The 8,561-nt window shown below is 41.9% G+C and overlaps 1 pseudogene; it reads left to right on the top strand.

Moving 5' to 3' along the window:
- Positions 1 to 5,487: 5,487 nt before the first annotated feature.
- LOC103304108 (elongation factor 1-alpha 1-like) lies at positions 5,488 to 6,924 on the top strand (annotated as a pseudogene).
- Positions 6,925 to 8,561: the final 1,637 nt, after the last annotated feature.

Raw genomic sequence — 8,561 nt, 5'->3', positions numbered from 1 at the left:
ACTGCTTTAGGTTCATTACATGTTATGCAATTTTATCATGAGATGAACTACCAATAAAAATTTTAGTTAACACTTTAGGAACTGTTTTTTGTCCAGTACTATTAATTTTTCTAGAATATTCGCTTGTTTCAATTAGTCAATTTAAATTAGCCTGAAAACTTGACTACTATTTTACTATCAAATTTATTACTCTAACAACAATCTTATTATACCCTGTAAATATTAGTGGAAAGGATTATTTGCCTTCTTGAGTAGGCCCTGAGCATTCCTGGTGGTAGGCTGGATTTAGATATCAAAAACCCACTTCCCCACACCATGGGTTCAAGACAACTCAAACAATTCTTGTTGCAGTGAGAGGGCAGCTGCTGTCGGCCAAGTCTCTGTTACCCGGGTCCCGATTTGAGCTGGGCATGGGAAGCTAAGCAGCCATGGGGGCAGGAGACTTCCTTCAGAAGGGGTGAGGGTTCAGGCCCCTGCTAAGTTAGGGGGGTGAGGGTCTGTGCCCCACCTCTGTTGACTCCCAAGTTCTCTCCTGATGGCCCCTGTGCGACTGTGCCTGTCTTAGGTTGTTCCTTCCCAGAGGAATCTTACCCGTCTCTGGCTAACCAGCCATCCTCCGGGGCCAAGCAGGGTGATGTGAGGTTCAGTTCTGTCTCCTTGGTACCCTATCTCCCCGTGGCTTCCATGCCCAGCACCTGCCTTGGGATCCCCTCGCCTGCTGGCGGGGCCCCAGCACTGATCACATATCTTGGGGAACCCGGGTTTCTTCTCCAGGGAGGGCCCAGCTTGCCCCACTGGGCGAGAGGCAGATCCATGGCACCAGTCATCACGAGACTTCAACCTCGACATGAACAGAGAGCTCAGGCAACAGCTGTGAGCAATTGAATTGTGAGAAGAGGGTCCCTCTTGGCCAAAATGGCAAGAGGGACCAATATAGAATGCTCAGGTGCCTTCCCAGGAGGCCCTCTACACAGTGGAAGGGATTAAATCCTTACATGTCCCTTTTAAATTGCTGCCAGACATTCAAAGAATTAGTTTGTAATTTTGCTTGGGATAATTGTATATTATGCTGTTGTAATTCTAAAATATCAAGAGATGTGATACCTTTGTCTCCAAGCACCATAAAGATGATGTTTTTTATTGATCCCCAAGGATGTGAGGTACTATTATAGGTAATGGGGGTAATCCAAATCTGGGAAGAATTTTAATGACATTGTAGGATAATATCATGTAAGGATATTCTTTGCTCTAGGCCATGGCAATTCCCTTTCAAACTGGCTGTCAATTTCTTTTTGTGTTGACAAGGTCTTAGTTACATTTTCTGCACCTCTCCAGGGGGCAAGTAGTGATAGTAGTGAAACCCTTTCTTTGGTGTCCACACAAGCCAGAAACCTCTCTTTAATTGTATACACAAAGGGGCAGTGTTTTGATTTTGTGTCATACAAAAGGGAAGCTGGGTGGAGACCCCTGTTAAATTTTTTTTTATTATTAATTTTTTAAAAAGAATTTACCTGTGCCTCTCCTTAGAAGCTTCTAATTTTCAAATCAAGGTATTCTTCCCATTCATTCATTTAGTTTAATTTTAGACATTTTTCTAATGTTTGCATACAAAAAATCAACTTAGACACCCACAGACAGCATTTTGCCATTTTAAGTTGATATTTTCTAGTTAAATCTTCCCATTTCTGAATAAGTAAAGGCTTCCTATCAGGAATATTAATGAGGGCTTGGGTCTGGGAGTTCCCAGCCTTGGAGACACAAATTCCCATGTTAATTTAATATATATTATATATATTTATATTTTTTTTTTTAATATATTTTATTGATTTTTTTACAGAGAGGAAGGGAGAGGGATAGAGAGGTAGAAACATCGATGAGAGAGAAACATCGATCAGCTGCCTCCTGCACACCTCCCACTGGGGATGTGTCTGCAACCAAGGTACATGCCCTTGACCGGAATCGAACCTGGGACCTTTCAGACCGCAGGCCAACGCTCTATCCACTGAGCCAAACCGGTCAGAGCCCCATGTTAATTTTAGTGTTTTGTTTTGTTTTGTTTTGTTTTGTTTTGTTTTAATACCTGCAGAGCCTGAGCAATTTTCTAAGGGTGTTATGTAGTAGGTTGAAGTGTGCTGCTTATGGGTCTACAGGAGACTCTCACCCCTCAAGTCACATTCAACCCTCTTACATGCCTCGATTTCTCTCCCAGCTGTCTAAAACAACTGGAAAGGCCCGGCCTGGATGGCTCAGTGGTTGAGCGTCAACCTATGAACCATGAGGTCATGGTTTGATTCCCGGTTAGGGCACATGTTCGGGTTTCGGGCTCAGTTCCCAGTGTGAGTTGTGCAGGTGGCAGCTGATCAATGATTTTCTCTTATCACTGATGTTTCTGTCTCTCTCTCCCTCTCCCTTCCTCTCTGAAATCAATAAAAATATAATAATAAATAAATAAATAAATAAATAAATAAATAAATAAATAAAACAACCAGAGGGGCTCTGGGTGCTGGCTGGCCAAACCTTATGGACACTCCACCAGAAGAGCCAGTCAGTTTAATGCAGTTGAGTTGAAATTTCCCTATGAGACTCCTACTTGTCGTGAGAAATGACCTCCGACACTTCCACAAAGATTCTTAGCAGCCTGAGAACACCGGCCTTCAGGCTGGAGGGAGGACATGCCCCTTTATCTTTGGAGCTGAATAAGTTCAGATCTCATATTTATACAACAAAGTTTTTTTGCTCAGACTCTCAGAAAGCAACTCTAATTGAAAAGCCAGAGTTAGCCTGGCTAGTGTGCTCAGTGGTTGAGCATCAACCTATGAACCAGGAGGTCATGGTTCGAGGTCATAGTTCAATTTCCGGTCATGCTCAGGTTGCAGGCTTGATCCCCAATGTGGGGCATGCAGGAGGCAGCCAATCAATAATTTTCTCTCATCATTGATGTTTCTCTCTTCTCTCTCTCTCTCTCTCATCTCTCTCTCTCTCTCTCTCTTTTTCTCTCTCTCTCACCCTTCCTCTCTGAAATCAATATACAGTATATACCAGTATATATTAAAAAAGCCAGAGTTAAAAAACAGCCATCCATTTTTCCTCCTTTCTCACCTTAGCCTGGGTTCTGTCAACCCTTAACCTTAGTTCCACATTGAGGATTTAAAAATGCAGCTCAAATAAAGTCAGACCCTCTACCACAAGCAGGAAAGGTCCTGGATCCAAGAGACAACCCACTCAAGTTGACCCAATGGGTGGGGAACCAGCAGGCTCAAGGGGAGGTGCCTGCAAGTGAGGTACGTGCCCTTGACCAGAATCGAACCCAGGACCCTTTGGTCCACAGGCCGAAACTCTATCCATTGAGCCAAACCAACCAGGGCTGCACCTTATTTTATACATTACAATCAAAAGAGGAGATATATGTGGGTTACATGAAATCTACTGGTGATAGGTTAGGGAAGCAGGAGAAAGCAAAGAGGGGAAACATCTGGGATTGGATAAAAAGTAAAGTGATAGACACACACTGTTTGACAGTCAACCATTAACTCAATAATAATGAGGGGATTTGTGGTCTCCATAGCAGTGCCTATACTTTGAGGAGTCTGGAAAAATAAAAATGACTTTGACATCCAAAGATATGTTATTATAGATGCAAAAAGACAATAGATAGGCTCAGTTAGGGTAAAGAGTGACCTTTGTCAGGGAAGATGCCAGCCTAGAACATAACTACCCATCATAAACTGCTTTTAGTTTAAAAAATTTTAATTTCAGACCATCCTTTGTGGTTACTTTAGGTCTCTGAGTTTGCATTCCGCCAGTGCAGGCCTCCCCTGAGCTAGTCGGGTTAGCATGTTGCCCCTTTTTACCCACATATTCTTGCCCAAAATTTCAAACTGAAATCTCATTCAGTATCCAAATCTAACAACCAATTTCTGGGGAAAAACAAGGGGCCAAGGAAACTTGCTAAATGACACGTTAAATGGAGCTGCACTTAATGTCCAGATGGTAAGAAACTCTATAGGACACAGAACTTGCTTGATTCACCAAAAAACTTGCAGGCTCTGACCAGTGTGGCTCAGCGGTTGAGCATTGACCCAGGAACCGAGAGATCATCAGTTTGATTCCCAGTCAGGGGTACATGCCCAGGTTGTGGGTCCGATCCCCAGTAGGGAGCATGCAGGAGGCAGCCAATCAATGATGATTTTCTCTCATCATTGATGTTTCTAACTCTCTATCCCTCTCCCTTCTTCTCTTTCTAAAAATCAATAAAAACATATGTTTTAAAAATTGCAAAGGAAAAAAAAGATGGAAGGGAAGCTTATGGATTAAAAGAGAAGAAAGTTGTCCGGCTGGTGTGGTTCAGTGGTTCATCGTGGACCTGTGAACTAGGAGGTCACGTTTCAATTCCTGGTCAGGGCACATGCCCAGGTTGCAGGCTGGATCTCCAGTTGGGGGTGTGCAGCCAATCAATGATTCTTTCTCAACATGGATGTTTCTTTCTCTCTCCCTCTCCCTTCCTCTCTGAAATCAATAAAAAAGTATATATATTTTAAAGAGAGAATAAAGTTGGATAATTTTATGTTTTATAAATTATACTTCAATCAAACTGCTATAAAAAATACACCAATAAGTTAAAATGCATACCAACCAGGAGACCTTTAGATCCTGATTAGCAAAAAAAGTTTTAGCCCTGGTTGGTTTGGCTCAGTGATTGAAGCATTGGCCTACAGACCAAAGGGTCGCTTATTCAATTTCTGGTCAAGGGTATGTACCTTGGTTGCAGGTTTGATTCCTGTCCCAAGTCAGGGCGAGTGCAGGAGGCAAACAGTCTCTCTCCCACTCCCTCCCATTCTCTTTAAAAATAAATGGAAAAAATATCCTCTGGTGAGAATTAACACACACACACACACACACACACACACACACACACACACACAAAAGAATGTTTTATGAGACAATTGGAAATTTGAACACTGATTACCCATTTGATAATATTAAGAAATTAATGTTTTAAAATATGTAGGTATGCTTGGCTGGTGTTGCTCAGTGGTTGAGCTTCAACCCATGAACCAAGTTTCCTTGGCCCCTTATTTTTTCCCCAGGTTTGATTCCTGGTCAGGGAACATGCCCGGGTTGTGGGCTTGATCTCCAATATGGGGCGTGCAGGAGGCAGCTGTTGGATGATTCTCTTTCATCATGGATGTTTCTATCTCTCTCCCTCTACTTTCCTCTTTCTCTCTAAAAATCAATAAAAACATTAATAAAAAGTGTAATAATGATATTGTTGTTATATTTTAAATTTTTAAAATTGATTTGAGAGAGAGAGAGGAAGTCAGCAACCTTGGCTTATCAGGGCGACACTCGAATCAACTGAGCTACCCAGCCAGAGTTGTAGTTATATTAAAAAAAAAAAATCTTTTAGGAATACTGAAAAAAATGTATGGATTAAATGATGTTACTTCTGGGATTTGCTTCAAAACCATCTGGTATGGCTTTTTCGCAATGGGTTTGTTGTCAGAACACAGATGTCATGAAAACCACCATTAACTCAAACCCAAGATGGGAAAGGAAAAGACATCAACATCATCATCATTGGACACGTAGATTCCGGCAAGTCTACCATTACTGGCCATCTGATCTACAAATTTGGTGGGATCAACAAAAGAACCATCGAGAAATTTGAGAAGGAGGCTTCTGAGATGGGGAAGGGCTCCTTCAAGTATGCCTGGGTCTTGGATAAACTGAAAGCTGAAAGGGAGCCAGGTTTCACCACTGATATCTCCTGTGGAAATTCGAGACCAGCAAGTATTATGTGACCATCATTGATGCCCCAGGGCACAGAGACTTCATCAAAAACATGATTACAGTCACATCTCAGGCTGACTGTGCTGTCCTGATTGTTGCTGCTGGTGGTGGTGAATTTGAAGCAGGCATCTCCAAGAATGGACAGACCCGTGAGCACGCCCTCCTGGCCTACACACTGGGTGTGAAACAGCTGATTATTGGTGTTAACAAAATGGATTCCACTGAGCCACCCTACAGCCAGAAAAGATATGAGGAAATTGTTAAAGAAGTCAGCACCTACATTAGGAAATTGGCTACAACCCTGACACAGTAGCATTTGTGCCGATTTCTGGTTGGAATGGTGACAACATGCTGGAGCCAAGTGCTAATATGCCTTGGTTCAAGGGATGGAAGGTCACCCGTAAAGATGGCAGTGCCAGTGGAACCACGCTGCTTGAAGCTCTGGATTGCATCCTGCCACCAACTCGTCCAACTGACAAGCCCTGCGTCTGCCCCTCCAGGATGTCTACAAAACTGGTGGTATTGGAACTGCCCCTGTGGGCAGAGTGGAGACTGGTGTTCTCAAACCCGGCAGGTGGTCACCTTTGCTCCAGTCAACGTTACAACTGAATGAAGTCCGTGGAAATGCGCCATGAAGCTGTGAATGAAGCTCTTCCTGGGGACAATGTGGGCTTCAACGTCAAGAACGTGTCTGGCAAAGATGTTTGCCGTGGCCATGTGGCTGGTGACAGCAAAAATGACCCACCAATGGGAGCAGCTGGCTTCACAGCTCAGGTGATCATCCTGAACCTCCCAGGCCAAATCAGTGCTGGGTGTGCACCTGTGCTGGTTGCCACTCAGCTCCCATTGCTTGCAGATTTGCTGAGCTAAAGAAGATTGATCGTCGTTCTGGGGGAAAGCTGGAAGATGGCCCTAAGTGTTTGAAATCGGGTGATGCTGCCATAGTTGATATGGTTCCTGGCAAGCCCATGTGTGCTGAGAGCTTCTCTGACTGCCCTCCTCTGGGCCGTTTCGCTGTTCGTGACCTGAGACAGACAGCTGCTGTGGGTGTCATCAAAGCGGGGGACAAAAGGCAGCTGGAGCTGGCAGTCACCAAGTCTGCCCAGAAAGCTCAGAAGGCTAAATGAATATTATTCCCAATACCTGCCACCCCAATTCTTAAGCAGTGGTGGAAAAATGGCCTCAGAAATGTTTGTCTCAATCGGCCACTTAGGTTTAACAGTAAAAGCCTGGTTAATGACTACAGTGCATCGTAAAACCTTCAGAAGGAAAGAGAATGCTTTGTGGACCATTTGGTTCTTTTGTGTGTGTGGCAGTTTTTAAGTTATTAGTTTTTAAAATCAGTACTTTTTAATGGAAACAACATGACCAAAAATCTGCCACAGAATTTTGAGACCCATTAAAATAACAAAGTTTAATGAGAAGAAAACACACCCTTCTGGTATGGAAGCCTTAGTGGGCCATAAACCGAACAAGACATGCTCCCATTTGATCACTGTTGAGGCTCGATGTGACCCTGGAGTACTATCTCTCTACTTTTGCATAAATTTGAAAATTTTCCAGATAAAAACTTTCAGAAAATCAGTATTTAAGTATTATGTAGGAAAAAGAGCATTGATCATTTAACATAGCTTTAAATATTTTTTAAAAAATTAGACAACCAAAATGCAGGTAAGCTAATATTTTTGGTACATCCCGGGGGTGGAATATTGCACTCCTATTACAAATCTGTTGTACATGATAAAAGCAGCTCATAAATGTAACTTTAATTCAGTTAAATATATTATAAAGTTCTTACAAGTCCATTATAAAAAGAAACTCAAATAATACAGAGGAGAGTAAAGTGCACTCTCCTCCTCCCTTAATCCTCTTTCTTGTGTATTTTTCATAGGCATTTTCTGGTCTCGTATACATGTTTAGACATCACTGTTGCAATTATCTCTTTTTACTTAGCAATGTATGGACACTTTCCCATGCAGTTAAAGTCATCTCATTCTTTTTAACAACTGTACAAAATTCCATTTTACGTATATAACATTTTTAACCAGTCCCTATTAATGGACATTTAGGTGGGTTCATTTCTGGTTTTTGCTATTATTAAAAATGCTGTAAAATATATCTGTAGGTTAAATTCCTAGAAATGGAATTGCTATAATACAACCCTATGTTATTGTAAAGATGTGTGTGTTTGTTGTGTGTGTATGTACAGGATAGAATTTTTACATACAAACTCATTTTTATTAGTTCTTTTTTATCCCACATCTTTCCCACCATAAAACCTGTGTCATGAGACACATTTACTGCCTTTGGGAGAGCCAAAACACGGAGTAAGAAATAAGTTATAGCCAGGCCAATGTGGCTCAGTGGTTGAGCATTAACCTATGAACCAGGAGGTCACAGTTCGATTTCCGGTCAGAGCACATGCCCGGGTTGCAGGCTCGATCCCCAGTAAGAGGCATGCAGCAGGCAGTCGATCCATGTTTCTCATTGATGTTTCCATCTCTCTATCCCTCTCCCTTCTTCTCTCTCTAAAAAATTAATTAAAAACATATTAAAATCAATAAAAACATATCCTCAGGTGAGAATTTAAAAAAATTTAATAGACTTTTAATGCTCATGACAGAAACAGAAGCTTTGAGAAAAAATACTTTTTGAGTTACTAAAACCTAGTTTGAATGCCAAGTTCTCAAAGTTTATACCATAAGTAACTGATTCAGGAAAACTTCATGATGATGTAAGAGCACATTGTTCCAAAGGAGATTTAAGGTCAC

Source organism: Eptesicus fuscus, chromosome 7 (assembly GCF_027574615.1).
Source record: "Eptesicus fuscus isolate TK198812 chromosome 7, DD_ASM_mEF_20220401, whole genome shotgun sequence".
Classification (NCBI taxonomy): Eukaryota; Metazoa; Chordata; class Mammalia; order Chiroptera; family Vespertilionidae; genus Eptesicus; species Eptesicus fuscus.
The sequence above is the reverse complement of the archived record's forward strand: the minus strand, read 5'-3'. Positions and strand labels throughout refer to the sequence as shown.